This window comes from Pinus tabuliformis, chromosome 9, assembly GCF_031772625.1.
Source record: "Pinus tabuliformis cultivar Carrire ecotype Pingquan chromosome 9, CPIR1, whole genome shotgun sequence".
NCBI classification, from domain to species: domain Eukaryota; kingdom Viridiplantae; phylum Streptophyta; class Pinopsida; order Pinales; family Pinaceae; genus Pinus; species Pinus tabuliformis.
Genome location: NC_142307.1, coordinates 1,139,951,240 through 1,139,967,661, shown reverse-complemented (window position 1 = coordinate 1,139,967,661; position 16,422 = coordinate 1,139,951,240). Strand labels below are relative to the sequence as shown.

Here is a 16,422-nt window from a genome sequence, read left to right as displayed (position 1 = left end):
CGCCAATTAATGTTATCACCCCAAGAAACTCTCCTAGGTTGTATTTCAGAGATGCTCGGGAACATTACAAACTCAACAATAATATTGTAAAATGGTGGATGAATATAATAAATGTTGCATATTCAAGCCAGATAACCACTCCTACTATGCTTAACCCTAGACATGGGTGAACACCCCCAAACTACAAGGCTTTAGAACACCAATTACTCACAGTTTTAGGGAAAATGTGAAGATGGAGAAGACTGATCACACCAGCAGATGCACAGGACCCTGTGATGGCCAGCTGCAACCAGTTAAAAGGTCTGTAAATCTATCTCTTAATGCATAGACAGGATGACAGTGCTCTGGTATTAAAACAATAGAAACCTGCATACATATTCAATAATACATGCTAAATTCTAACACAGAGGTGGGATGACAACCCCTCTAATGCTAAACATCAACAACACATGAAATAATTCATAACAGGCATAGCCTGAAACAAAGAAGAAGAAGTAGAAAGTGAGAAATTAACAACAAAAGAAGCTTGTATTAGTTGGAAATGAAGACCAGAAGCTGCAGGTGTCACAATAATTGCAGTCTCCAGAATTTGAAGTTTACATCAGATTAACACTCATCAACCCTCAACATATCTTTTTTTTGGGTTTATATAGAGTTTGTTTATAAAACTGCTCTGCTGGCCTAAGCATGGAGGGGTCATAATTGGCCACCAACCACATTTACAATTAGATATGGGTCTTTGATATAATTCTGAGTATTTTAATGGACAAAATCAGCCTTTTTGGTACTTTGATGTCCCTCCTGAACATGTGAAGTATTATCTGAATGAGTTTCAACAACTGTTGTAGTCATTGAACTGTTCGTGATCGTCCTTATCGTCCTTGGCTGTGCTGATCTTTGAATGAACTTGTTGAGGATTCAATGCACTGAGTATCGGATCATATCTTCCTCCTTTGCATGCACAAAACAGGCCAAAAGAACTGAAAAATTACATTGAAAATGGACAATGAACTGGGCATGAATGCTGACCGTTGGATAGCTCAGATGGACGGCCGAGATCTGTTGGCAGACAGCATCGGGAGAACACAGGAGTGCGATTGATTATAGGCCATCGGATTTGACAAATCGGATGGCAGAGATCGGATCTAGGGGGTTATCGGGAGCAAATGGGAGTAGAGCAACAAGGGCCGTTAGATCTAGACGTGGCAGATCCGATGGGGATCGCAAGCGGAAGGTGCACGCAGGTTAACGAGAAAGGAACCGTACGCGGGGGCGGTAAGCAGTTTCCCCTCACCGCCCACCGGAGTTGGGTGGTTTCCATAATGCGTGGCGCAATCGAGTAATAGAGCGTCGCGTGGCAGATAGGTCCGGCAGGAAACCGCCTTCCCCGCTACCTAACAAATGAGCAGTTTACGGGAGCGGGGGTTGCGTATGGCGTTGGATCAAGTGATGGATCATCGGATGGTCACGGATTAACGCACATGTTTCGGGGTTGATGTGATAGGTAAAGCCGCAACGGGTTATGGTTTTCTTTGTATGCACGGCGTTATAAAGGATTAAAACAATAGTGCCGGGGAATTAAATGAAGAATGGTATACACGGGGTTTAAACGGGTTAACAAGGTTTTTAGTGTTAAATCAAAAAAATGCCCAGGAGCTGGTAAAACAAGGGTTTAGGCAGGGTTTCAAGGAGAATTAGGAAGATTAAGAGGAAGGAGGAAACGAAGGTGTGGGAGTTATAAGGACAAAAGGGCAAATGAAGGAGAAAGCATGAAAATTTCTGCCAACCTTATACAACCAAACCAGCACTGTTCAACACCTATTTTGATCCATCAAGTATCGAAGAACATAGTAGAGCTAACACTGGTTCCTTCTGGGGATGAGATCCTCCCTGTGAGGTCTCAAGAACCTGCAGATCAGTGCCTTTCCAGCTGAAAACAAATTAGCCAAAATTCCTAGTGTTCCATTGGGCATGGAATCTACTGCACCTATACTAGAATAAATAAAAACACAATATTTACAACTTTTAAGGCCAAAGACCTTAAATCACATATACTTTCAAAAACCACCCATTAACTGGGCCATCAAAAATTGCCTCTCCTCCCATACTTTTCAGTATGAAGGTGTTGTTCCCTTGAATCTGTGAAATAATGAAAGGCCCTGTCCAAAAAGCATCAAATTTCCCATGATTGCCTTTCTTTTCCTTTAGTGCATCCCATTTCAAAACTAAGTCACCAACCTAAAAATTGTCTGTTTTTTCCTTCTTGTCAGAGGCTTCCTTGATATTTTTCTGATGTGCTGCAGCCTTTTCAACCAGCTGCTCTCTAATCTAATGTACCTCTGCTAAATCAGTGATCCTCTTTGCCATGTCTTCTTCTTCATTCTGTTCTGTTTGAAGGAATTTTGCCACAGGGAGAGTTAGCTGAATTGGAAATACAACTTTAGTGCCATATACTCGCTTGAAAGGAGAATTGCCTATGGATTTCTTAATGGTAACTCTATCAGCCCACAGTGCATACTTGAGCTTTGAATCCCAATTCTTTTTATTGTCTTCTAACCGTTTTTTAATTATCTTGATCAGACTTTTATTAGAGGATTCTGCCAAACCATTTCCTTGTGGATAATATGAGGTGGAATGAACAAGTTTAATACCCATTGAATCACACATTTCCACCAATTCTTTTGCCCTGAAGGCTGCTGCATTATCTATTATTAATTTATGTGGACAACCAAATCTGTTGAAGATATTCTTTGTCAAAAACTTCATGACCACATTGTGATCAGCCTTCTTGGTAGGGACTGCTTCAATCCACTTAGTGAAATAATCAGTGGCTACTAATATCCATCTGTGTTGGCCACTGGAATGTGGATTGATTTCTCCAATAAAATCCAAGCCCCACTACTGAAAAGGTCCTTTTTCCTAAATTGGTTTTAGGGGCAGGGACTTCAACTGTTGTTTTCCTTCAAATCTTTGGCACCTGTCACAAGATTTAACAAAAGAAAACACATCAAAAAATAAAGGGGGCCAATAGTACCCAGCTCTGAGAATTTTATGGGCTGTAGTTTTCCAATAATGGTGCCCTCCACACATGCTATTATGAAACTGCTGGATAACTTCTTTTCACTGTTCTTTGTCTAGACACCTTAAAAATATTCCAGATGGATCCCTCCAGTAGAGCAGATTTTGATTAACACAATATTTTTCTGCTCTAAGTTTTAAAGTTCTGGCTTGACTTTGAGTAAGGTCTGAAGGGATTTCTAGCTTCAACAAGAAATTAATTATTGCAGAATACTAACCACATGAAGCTATATTCTCGGCCACTGACTGTTCTTTCTCTGGTTCAGTTGCTTCCTCTTTTTCTGCCTGACCATTTTTTTCAATTGTGCACAGGAAATCAATATCTAAAGACCTGCAATTTTCCTCAGCTAATAACTTAGCAAGTCTCTGACCTCTGACCAGCTTGGTGGACTTTAGCTCTATATTAAATTCTATCATTTTTGCATTCCATTTTTCCCTTCTTCCATCAGCATCAGGTTGCGTCAAGACATCTTTTATTGCAGCAGAGAGTACATATGCAATTATTTTTGAATGCAAGATATAAACTCTGAAAGCTTTCAAGGATTTAATAAGAGAATATGCCTATTTTTCATTAATATCATACCTCAATTCAACATCCCTCAAATTCTTACTGAAAAATACCACCGGATGTTCTGAACCTTCTTCATCTGCTTGCAATAAAACTGCTGTAATGGTGTCTTCAGAGGCAAATGAAAATATATGAAACTCCTTACTGTAATCAGGACTAATCAAAGTAGGAGCCTCCATAATAGCCTTTTTAATAGACTCAAATGATTTTCTTGCTGCATCAGTCCATCTTACCTCTGATCCTTTCTTCAACATGGAGGTCACGTGCTTCACCAATTCTACAAAATTTGGAATAAACCTCCTTACAAAATTAATTTTGCCCAAAAAGGATTGGATATCTTTCTTTGATCTAGGGACATACAAAGTCTATATGGATTTTACTCTTTCTGGGTCAATCTAAAGACTTGCAGTAGACACAATATGTCCTAAGAGCTTGCCTTCATTTAAAGAAAATTGAGATTTTTTCGGATTGACTAAAATTCCAAACCTCCTGCACTTCAGAAACACTTTTTTCAAATGCTGCAAATGATTTTGATGGCTGCTGGAGTAAACAGTTATGTCATCAAGGTAGATAAGGACAAATTTATCCTTCTCTCCCACAAATGCTATATCCATAGCTCTCTGAAAGGTGGCCCCAGCATTCATCGACCCAAAAGGAATTTTGGCATACATAAAAGTGCCCCAAGGAGTGGTGAATGCAGTCTTTTCTTGATCATCTGGGTGCACAACAATCTGATTAAAGCTTGAAAAACCATCCAAGAAAGACATTACTTTGGCTCCTGAGACCTTTTGCAGCAAATGATCCATCTTGGGTAGAGGATAGTTGTCTTTCTTGGAGCATTTGTTTAAATTTCTAAAATCAACACACAGTCTGATTTCTCCACTCTTCTTCCTCACCACCACTAGATTGGCTACCCATTTGGAATATCTGAGAGACACTATAATCTTGGCAGCCAGCAATTTTTTAATTTCTATCTCAATTAGAGGAAGAAGCATAGGATTTATTGGTCTCATCTTCTGTTCGAATGGAATAGTATCTTTCTCCAGAGGGATTTTATACTGAACTATGATATTATCATACGTTTTCAGATCATTATACTCCCAGACAAACACATCAGCAAATTGCCTCATTAAATTGCAGTATTCAGCACTTTGATCAGCAGAAAAATGAGTGGAAAAATGAGTGATCAAACAGTCTCTCAAGAGGAATTAGACCCTTAGGAATATGATTACTAGGAAGCTAGACAATGCTGTCTTTACCAATTTTATTTCTAAGCTCAGGCTGGTGGATTGCTTCCAAGGCTTCATTTTCTTAGTCAATTTTCATTTCAGAACTCATCAATGACTTGCAAGAACCTATTTATCTCATCATCATCATTAAAAACTTTCCAATGTTGGACATTGTCAGGCAAGTATGGTCTGTATTTCATTTGGACTTCATAAACTAGTTTGGGAGGCATGGGAGGTATAAATAGACTAGCAGAGACAGCAAGGGAATCAACAAGCTGATTTTGGGCTCTATGAATATATGAAATACAGAAATAATCAAAACAATCTCTAATTCTCCATACCTCATCTCTGTATGCTTTCAACCTTGGGTGTTTTGCTTGAAATGTTTTATTTATTTGTTGAATTATCAGATCAGCATCTCCAAACACTTTCAGATTCCTGATTCCTCTATCTTTTTCTGCATTAAGGCCCAACAAAAAAGCCTCATACTTTGCTATGTTGTTTGTGACTTGAAAAGCTATCTTAAAAGACAACTGAATTCTTTCTTGTTGTGGAGATACTAGCACCACCCCTACTCCTGCAGTCTCCCTAGATCATGCTCCATCAAGGAACATCTCCCAAACTTGACTTCCTTGCTTTTCCTTGGCCTGAGATGTTGGTTTCTGATCTGTAATGAAGCCTTCTAAGATTCTTCTATTTGGAGGATACATGCTCCAAAATCAGTGTCCACTGCATATATGGGATGATTGGTAGGATTCTTCTCATCACTGATGATGTATGCCAACTGTGCTTCTCTATACAATCTCATGCTTTCTCCTCCAAACACTAGGATAGTGGCATAAGAAAGATCATTCTGTAATGTCCCACCTAGTCTCTTAATCCACCCTCTAGACAGCAGCATACCAAACTTGGGAGGCACATCTGCTACCACAATATCCATCATCATACTCTTCATGGGTAGCTGAGTTAAGGTAATGGCTAAATCTTTAATCAATCCAAGGCATTTCACTTTCCTTGAATCAAAAGAGAATAAATCATGATAAGGTCTAGTGATGTCAATGCCTAACTCTTCCATGACAGCTTTAGGCATCAAATTGTGGCTAGCCCTTGTGTCTAACAGGAAATTGTGGAGGATTTTGTCATGAATGGTCAATGAGACATAAAAAGATGGAGAATTATTATCTGCAGGCTCAATCATGGGGCTAAGCACAATGGCAGGTTTGTCATCTTGCAAATTGACAAAGTTAGTGGAGGTTTGTGTGGTTTCTAGCTCAAGGCCTTCAAGGATAGGCTTCCTAAATACTTCACTGTTCACCAACTCAACCAGAGGCATACATATTTTCAATTTCTGAACTTCTGACTCAAAGCTGAAAGAAGAAGATGTTTTATCAGAACTTTTTACCTCTTGAACTGGAGCTTTGAGGATGACTGGATCAGTTGCTGGTCTTCTCTGCTTGATATTCTGTGGTTCTTTTTGGACAACAACTCTTTGTGCAGGATTCTCTTTGACATTTTTTGCATTTGACCTCAGGTTGTATCTCTGCTGCTGTTCAACTTGTTGGACAGCTTCTCTATCCCATTCTTGATCATTTTTTTCTTGCAGCAATGATTCTTCATAAGTAGCGAGAGTAAAAAATGCAGCTCTGCCTTTATCTCCCATGCAGTGAATTTCATCCTCATCTTCTTCAAATTGTTCCTCCTCCATGACTACATTTTCGAAGGAAGCTTTTACTTTCTGTTCTTCCTTTGTTTCTTCACCCCTCTGCATTATTTGTAACTGATCATTTGCTCTTCTGAATGGATTCTGATTTCTTGGAGCAAATGTGTTTTGCTGTCTTGTTTTTCCTGAGTTCTGCTCAACCTTTAGCTTAAAAATTTTAGCAGTCAATGACTCTATAATCTTAGTCATTTTATCTAATTTAGGCTCTGAAGATGATGCAGAAGAAGTAGAAGCTTGACCTCTCTGCCTCCTTCTATCAGCTTGACCTTTTAGTTTCTCTGCAGCCATGATATTAGATTCTACTTCTAAGGCTGCATCCTGCATGTCTGCCAGCATGGCACATCTTCTTTCTCTCAACAATAGGCAGAAATCAGAGTCAAAAGCGTTGGCATAAGTGAGTTTGGTAGAGGTAGGAGTAGGCTTTAGCTCAGCTAGTATCTTACTATACATTTGATTGAATATTTTATTAAAATCAGGCAAAGATTCACCATTTTCTCTCTTTAGATTACCAAACTTAGTATGATAATACGACAAGTCTTTTTTATCTCCCCATTGCTTCAAAAATGCATCATCTAAGGCTTCAATATCTGTTATAGATCTCTGGGATAATTCTCTGAACCATTTACTGGCCTCTCTATCAAGGCTCTGAACAAAAACTCTCATCCACACATCATTTTCACTTATATCTAAATTATCAACATAATTGTAAAAAGCTTCTAGGTGTTCTTCTGCTGTTACTCCCTCTGTACCAGTTAATTTAGGCATATATTTTTGATATTCTCCCACAGGCATAGGATCTAAAGGGACAGGCAAGACCAAAGGTCCATATCTAGCAGCAACAATTCTCCCTATCTTCGTGTGTGCTTGCTGGCCTGCCATGATTGGAATATGCGGAAGAATACTAGTAGCTTGAATGGTAGGAAGTAGTGTGAGGGATGGCAGAGATAAAGGGATGTTTTGGACTGAATGGGAAGCTTTCTTTAGACTGAGATTCATAGGAGAACTAACTGCATAAGGGGATAAATTGATCTTTGAAGGAATTTCCTTATTTACAGTGCTGGGCTCTAAGTCTTCAAATTGTGATTCTTCAGCTATAAATTTATCTTTTAGAGATGCATGAGATTTCTTAGGCTTACCTGATCCTGATGCCCCTTTCTGTGAATATATCTTCGATTTAATAGTCCTCTGAGGGTCAGGTACTTGTTCAGTTGGTGATTTTTGAGGATTTCTTTGAGTATGTCTCACAAACTGAGCTAGAACTTCAATGTGGAATCACCAAAGGTTGGTTTTCCTCCAATGGAGTCGCCAGATAGATGATTACAACTAGAAACTGTGTTCAAACCTTGTCTATCATCAACGCTTGAAGCTGTGACGTTCTCCGAGGGAAGTTGTGTGTCAATTCTCCTCTCCCCTGCAACGACGCCAATTAATGTTATCATCCCAAGAAACTCTCCTAGGTTGTATATCATAGATGCTCAGGAACATTACAAACTCAACAAAAATATTGTAAAATGGTGGATGAATGTAAGAAATGTTGCATATTCAAGCCAGATAACCACTCCTACTATGCTTAACCCTAGACATGGGTGAACACCCCCAAACTACAAGGCTTTAGACCACCAATTACTAACAATTTTAGGGAAAATGTGAAGATGGAGAAGACTGATCACACCAGCAGATGCACAGGACCCTGTGATGGCCAGCGGCAACCAGTTAAAAGGTCTATAAATCTATCTCTTAATGCACAAACATGATGATAGCTCTCTGGCATTAAAACAACAGAAACCTGCATACATATTCAATAATACATGCTAAATTATAACACAGAGGTGGGATGATACCCCCTCTAATGCTAAACATCAACAACACATGAAATAATGCATAACAGGCACAACCTGCAACAAAGAAGAAGAAGTGGAAATTGAATAATTAACAACAAAAGAAGCTTGCATTAGCTGGAAATGAAGACCAGAAGCTGTAGGTGTCACAATAGTTGTAGTCTCTAGAATTTGAAGTTTACATCATATTAACACTCATCAACCCTCATCAGATCTTTTTTTTGGGTTTAAATAGAGTTTGTTTAGAAAACTGCTCTGTTGGCCTAAGCGTGGAGGGGTCATAACTGGCCACCAACCACATTTACAATTATATATGGGTCTTTGATACAATTTTGAGTGTTTTAATGGACAAAATCGGCCTTTTTGGTACTTTGATGTCCTTCCTGAACAGTTGAAGTATTATTTGAATGAGTTTCAATAACTGCTGCAGTCGTTGAACTGTTCAAGGATCGTCCTTCTCATCCTTGGCTATGCTGCTCTTTGAATGAAGTTGCTGAGGATTCAATGCACTGAGTACCGGATCATCTCTTCCTTCTTCGCGTGCACAAAATATGCCAAAAACACTGAAAATTACATTGAAAATGGACGATGAACTGGGCATGAATGCTGACTGTTGGATAGCTCAGATGGACGGCTGAGATCTGTTGGCGGGCAGCGTTAGGAGAACACAGGAGCGCGATTGATTATAGGCCGTCGGATCTGACAAATCGGATGGCGGAGGTCGGATCTAGGGGGTTATCAGGAGCAAATGGGAATGTAGCAACAAGGGCCGTCGGATCTGGACGCAACAGATCTAATGGTGATCGCAAGCGGAAGGTGCACACAGGTTAACGAGTGGGGAACCATATGCGGGGGTGGTAAGAAGTTTTCCCACACTGCTCGCAAGAGTTGGGTGGTTTCCGTAAAGTGAGGTGTGATTGAGTAATAGAGCACCGCGTGGCAGATAGGTTCGGCGGGAAACTACCTTCTCCGCTGCCTAACGAACGAGCGGTTTACGGGAGCAATGGTTGCGTATGGTGTTGGATCAAGCGATGGATCATCGGACGGTCACGGATTAACGCACATGTTTCGAGGTTGATGTGACAGGTAAAGCCGCGACGGGTTATGATTTTCTTTGTATGCGCAGCATTATAAAGGATTAAAACATTAGTGCCGGTGAATTAAACGAAGAATGGTATACACGGGGTTTAAACGGGTTAACAAGGATTTTAGTGTTAAATCAAAAAAATGCCCGGGAGTCGATAAAAGAAAGGTTTAGGGGGGGTTTCAAGGAGAATGAGGAAGATTAATAGGAAGGAGGAAACAGAGGTGTGTGAGTTATAAAGAGAAAATGGCAAATGAAGGAAAAAGCATGAAAATTGTTGCCAGCCTTATACAACCAAACCACCATTGCTCAACACCTATTTTGATCCATCAAGTATCAAAGAACATAGCAGAGCTAACACCTCCTTTGGCCAGCGAAATGTCTCGCTCGGAAACTGAAAGGAGGTGTTAGCTCAATGTTTCAATCCCACTTCTTCACCCCTGTGAGCATCACCCGATGCAATGAGTGCTAAGTGAACTATTCAAAAATCATGAGAAATTAGTCAGTTACGACTACCTCTCATGGAAATGGTCATACGTTTGAATGACTTACTTAACGCAGTTGAATCCCAAAAAATGATATCTAATATAATGCACTGCGTAAATCCCCCATAGTTAAATTCAAAAAGAGTCAAGGGATCTCTACTTGAATGGTTCATGAGGCACAATACTTGCTAAGGTTTTGCAAATGGGGTAGCAAGCTAAGTGGGCTTGATTGTGGGGAAAAACTCCATAGTTAAGCGCGCTTGAGCCAGAGGAGTTCTGGGATGGGTGACCTCCTGGGAAGTCCTGGTTACCGGGTGCAAGCCCCGGAAGTGATGATTGATGCTATGTGATTCGTTCTCCACATTTCACTAGTTTCAATCCCACTTCTTCACCCCTGTGAGCATCACCCGATGCAATGAGTGCTAAGTGAACTATTCAAAAATCATGAGAAATTAGTCAGTTACGACTACCTCTCATGGAAATGGTCATACGTTTGAATGACTTACTTAACGCAGTTGAATCCCAAAAAATGATATCTAATATAATGCACTGCGTAAATCCCCCATACTTAAATTTATATAGTTATTAATAATCAATTAGCCTATGGGGTATATCAACCACATTGGAAAATATCGCTGATAGTTGATATTGGAAAATGTGGTTGATATAGCTGTAAATATGGTTGTGCTACTTATAGAAATGGATTTGAAAACAATAAGTTTTGAAAAACCACTTCTCAACAACGCTCAATTTCATATCTTACGAACACATTGAGCTGTTAGGTTCCCATTAGATTTGATAATGAATGATTTGGGCCATGGATTTTCTTGGCAATTTAGTTTTCTTCAAGCGATGTGCAATTGGAATCTTCGCGTCATGGTCAAGGATTATGGTCGAGAAGCTTCTCTTAGAGAAAAAAAAATTACTGCATAAACATGAGACATGTGCCACACATTGCTGAGAGGTATTCGCATGGTGTTTTTACGCCGTAAGGCGTTTCCCTTTGAGATGAATTGCCCCAGCCGCCTTGGTGTTCTATTGTCGACCGTGGATCTGTGATGTTAGACGATTCAACGAATTTTGATGGTTGATCGAAAACTGAAATAAGAAAACGGGAGAAAAGGGGCAGGTAAAGCGGTTCGGTATGACTCTGAGTCGCTTCATTGTGCGTCAGTTAGCATAGCACTTGCTCTTAAACGTATCGATGAACAGTTCGCTGAAGAGAATCTCAGAGCTAAGAGCGAGCTGCTGCTGAAATCGAACCCTGTTCTTAGTAAGAATGTTCCTCTTGTTATTTATTACAGGTTCGTGTTTCCGCAGTTCTTACCAATGGCCCTTATATGCTCAATCTTGATTGTGACCATTATATAAACAACAGCAGGGCCCTTCGTGAGGCCATGTGTTTTTCTTCGGAAGAAAGTCTGTTATGTTCAGTTCCCTCAAAGGTTTGATGGCATTGACAGAAATGATCGATATGCTAATCACAATACAGTCTTTTTTGATGTGAGTGTTGATCAAATTGCATTGTTACAGACTTGCATTTGCGTATGCTGCTTTATGCGCTTTTGAAACTAAAATATTGTACTGGATTGTTTGCAGATCAATTTGAAGGGTTTGGATGGGATACAGGGGCCTGTTTATGTGGGCACAAGGTGCGTTTTCAACAGGCAAGCCCTCTATGGTTATGAGCCTCCTCACAAAGGTAAGATCCATTTTTCAAGCTGTTGTGGACCTAGAAAGAAGAGCAGAAAATCAAACAAGAAGTACAACGACACAAAAATTAGACAGGCCAACTAATTCAACTGTCCCCATATTCAGTAGTCTGGAAGACATAGAAGGAGGTGTGGAAGGTAAATGCCAATTTCTAAACAACTTCTTAAGCTACTAGATGCCACATTTTTATATTTGCCTCTGCCTTACATATTTCACTGTTTGCTAACTATACACAGGATTTGATGATGAAAAATCCCCGCTGGTGTTCCAAAAAAGCTTGGAGAAAAAATTTGGTCAATCCCTTGTCTTTGTGGCATCCACTCAAATGGACATTGGAGAATAGCGGCGTGCCACAATCTGTAACTCCTGCTGATTTATTAAAAGAAGCAATCCATGTAATCAGCTGTGGTTATGAAGACAAGTCAGATTGGGGAAAAGAGGTAAAACCATAACCACCAATTTGTGAATAATAGTGCTTATATTTGGTTCTTTGGGCCTAGCATAACTGAGATTTAATTTTTTAATGGATTGGGATTTTGTATCTTGTGCAGATTGGTTGGATATATGGTTCTGTGACAGAAGATATTTTGACTCGCTTTAAAATGCACTCTCGTGGTTGGCGATCAATATACTGTATGCCTCCTCGCCCTGCATTCAAGCGATCTGCTCCAATTAATCTTTCTGATCGTCTGAACCAAGTTCTGCGATGGCCTTTGGGCTCTGTGGAAATTCTTCTTAGCAGGCATTTTCCAATTTGGTATGGTTATACTGGAAGGCTCAAATGGTTGGAGAGGTGGCATATATAAACACCACTGTTTATCCTATCACTTCTATTCCTCTGTTTGCATATTGTACATTGCCGGCAATATGTCTTCTTACTGGGAAATTCATTATTCCCGAGGTAGATTTTTAGCCTCTACTCACTATCTGGTTAAAACTGGTCTTTTAACAGACGTTGGATTGTTCTGACCCTTCTAACTTTCATTTGTTGATTTGCAGATTAGCACTCTTGCAAGTTTATGGTTCATTTCATTATTTTTATCCATTTTTGCTACTGGCATACTAGAAATGCGATGGAGCGGGGTTGGAATTGATGAATGGTGGAGGAATGAGCAGTTCTGGGTGATTGGAGGTGTGTCTGCTCATCTCTTTGCAGTCATTTAAGGATTACTAAAGGTCCTTGCTGGCGTTGACACAAACTTCACTGTTACCTCAAAAGCTTCAGATGAAGGTGGTGATTTTGCAGAGTTTTATATGATTAAATGGACTGCTCTCCTTATCCCCCCAACCACTTTGCTTATAATTAACATTGTAGGTGTGGTGGCGGGCATCTCATATGCTATCAGTACCGGTTATAGATCATGGGGTCCCCTGTTTGGGAAACTCTTTTTTGCTTTTTGGGTGATTGTTCACCTTTATCCTCTCCTCAAGGGTTTGATGGGTCGCTAGAAGGGCATTTGTGACGCTTGTAGTCAAGATTGATAAGGCCAGTTCTGATTCTATTTTAATCACATAAAAATCTTATGTAGTCTACTTCTTTCCAGCGGGTTCAACTGGGAGATAAATGTGTGGTAGAATGTAAAGTAATAGGTGTATCGAACACTGTGGAGACATAATTGTAGCAAATGTGAATGTGCCTCTTGGGACTTAAAACTCTGCATATGTGAGTAAGTTATGGTAGTGGAATGTATGCTAAAGGACTTTATAGTGACTTGAAGAAATGCTGGTAAGCGAAGTTACTGGATTGGAAATAGACCAGTAATCATGGCGTTTTAGACTTGCATATTCGCATGTCAGTACAACCTTCTTAATGGATTTTCGTTTTTAATGCTGATTATAATCTAGGCTCTAGCCTATCAGATGACCTGTCTATTGTTCAGAGAAAGGACAAACTTTGAGCACTCATAATCAGCAACAAGTCTATCCAAATATTTGTATCTCTGGTCCAATTATTTGTACCTCTAGATTGTGATTGAACATTTTATATCTCTAGGTCATTATTGAATGCTTGCTCTGATATAATCGATAGACAAACCTATGGCTGGGATTATATGCAGGCTACCACTTTCCTATACCTGCAGCCTTCTTTACAGAGTTAGTTTCTCATTTTAGTTGCAGGCGTACATTATTCAAACAATTCAGCAAAGGAGCTAAATTAGGATTGTCCATAGCCTAGCTAAATTTGTTATACCTGAAATAGAATTTTGTCTTTTTAATTGCGACTTATCAGTGTTTGTTAAGCTTTATGTCAAGTCATAACAAATTTGAGTAGGATGGCAAAATTGTGAATCTTCAAGTAGCTCTTCATCTACTTTAAGGAGTTTATAAAACTTATTAGAGCTCCATTAAAGAAAATTGTTGAAGGTCTTTCACCCATATAGATTGGCAGATGTGAAGTGGCCCAACTAGTGGTAAAACAAGGTTATCTTTGCATTTATGATTTATTTAAGTTGGCTTCTTTCTTAGCACAATGGAAATGTAGCAAAGATTAATATCCACTGGGGTTCATGATTCCATGAATAAATAATCCCAATGTGGATGTCTTTTATTGCAAAGTGTTCATTGCTTTTTTTTTATAGTCAAGAAGATTTTTGATTAAAAAAATCCTTCCCAGATTTCAAGTTTCAACAATAAAAGTTAAAACATGTTGCTTTTTACTTGATCCTAACACATCATTTGGATTAATAATTAGATGCTCCTCCCATTTGTTATCTACAGAGTATAAAAAATTCTTCGGAAAAGTTGCATGTTTTCTAGTATGTAACGATAAGTAATATATTGTTGTACTTCTCAAAATATGAATTCTAACAGGATTGGTGAGCTTGTAGCAAAAAGAAGAAATCCATAATAGAGTTTGCTGGACCTTAGGAACAATAATAAGTCAAAAACATAAAGTGTAGGCCCACAATGGAGCTCTCAACTTGCAAAATAGATTGCATAGCAGAGTTGCAAGACTGATCAACACTTACAGAACCCGAAGGCCCCTCGACAAATTATGTAGGCATACATCAGAACCTGTAGGCTTGGAATGGTGCCCAGTAGTAATTATAAGGTCCTGTAAGTACTCAATAAAGTATATATTGCAACAGAGCCCACTAGTTTGCTAAAGATTTGTTGGACTGATATTAGACCTTGAACGAAAGATGCCTTCCCAAGCATGTGCATTCATTCAAAATGTCTTTCTTCTGAGGCACTTTGTTCCAGTGTTTTTCTGCTCATTTAAAGGTTTAATGTGCTAAATTGTTAGAATTTAGCGAAAAAAAGGGATTACTAAAGGTGATTGGAGGTGTGTCTGCTCATCTCTTTGCAGTCATTTAAGGATTACTAAAGGTCCTTGCTGGCGTTGACACAAACTTCACTGTTACCTCAAAAGCTTCAGATGAAGGTGGTGATTTTGTAGAGTTGTATATGATCAAATGGCCTGCTCTCCTTATCCCCCCAACCACTTTGCTTATAATTAACATTGTAGGTGTGGTGGCGGGCATCTCATATGCTATCAGTACCGGTTATAGATCATGGGTTCCCCTGTTTGGGAAACTCTTTTTTGCTTTTTGGGTGATTGTTCACCTTTATCCTCTCCTCAAGGGTTTGATGGGTCGCTAGAAGGGCATTTGTGACGCTTGTAGTCAAGATTGATAAGGCCAGTTCTGATTCTATTTTAATCACATAAAAATCTTATGTAGTCTACTTCTTTCCAGCGGGTTCAACTGGGAGATAAATGTGTGGTAGAATGTAAAGTAATAGGTGTATCGAACACTGTGGAGACATAATTGTAGCAAATGTGAATGTGCCTCTTGGGACTTAAAACTCTGCATATGTGAGTAAGTTATGGTAGTGGAATGTATGCTAAAGGACTTTATAGTGACTTGAAGAAATGCTGGTAAGCGAAGTTACTGGATTGGAAATAGACCAGTAATCATGGCGTTTTAGACTTGCATATTCGCATGTCAGTACAACCTTCTTAATGGATTTTCGTTTTTAATGCTGATTATAATCTAGGCTCTAGCCTATCAGATGACCTGTCTATTGTTCAGAGAAAGGACAAACTTTGAGCACTCATAATCGGCAACAAGTCTATCCAAATATTTGTATCTCTCGTCCAATTATTTGTACCTCTAGATTGTGATTGAACATTTTATATCTCTAGGTCATTATTGAATGCTTGCTCTGATATAATCGATAGACAAACCTATGGCTGGGATTATATGCAGGCTACCCCTTTCCTATACCTGCAGCCTTCTTTACAGAGTTAGTTTCTCATTTTAGTTGCAGGCGTACATTATTCAAACAATTCAGTAAAGGAGCTAAATTAGGATTGTCCATAGCCTGGCTAAATTTGTTATACCTGAAATAGAATTTTGTCTTTTTAATTGCGACTTATCAGTGTTTGTTAAGCTTTATGTCAAGTCATAACAAATTTGAGTAGGATGGCAAAATTGTGAATCTTCAAGTAGCTCTTCATCTACTTTAAGGAGTTTATAAAACTTATTAGAGCTCCATTAAAGAAAATTGTTGAAGGTCTTTCACCCATATAGATTGGCAGATGTGAAGTGGCCCAACTAGTGGTAAAACAAGGTTATCTTTGCATTTATGATTTATTTAAGTTGGCTTCTTTCTTAGCACAATGGAAATGTAACAAAGATTAATATCCACTGGGGTTCATGATTCCATGAATAAATAATCCCAATGTGGATGTCTTTTATTGCA

General features: G+C 39.1%; 1 pseudogene across 1 annotated transcript; it reads left to right on the top strand.

The window, feature by feature from the left end:
* The first annotated feature begins 9,144 nt into the window (after positions 1-9,144).
* LOC149152645 (putative cellulose synthase A catalytic subunit 2 [UDP-forming]) lies at positions 9,145-13,164 on the top strand (annotated as a pseudogene). Its single transcript, XR_016263300.1, has 6 exons — positions 9,145-9,249; positions 11,307-11,505; positions 11,602-11,852; positions 11,952-12,155; positions 12,267-12,616; positions 12,715-13,164. The product of XR_016263300.1 is annotated as a putative cellulose synthase A catalytic subunit 2 [UDP-forming] (transcript).
* The last annotated feature ends 3,258 nt before the right edge of the window (positions 13,165-16,422 follow it).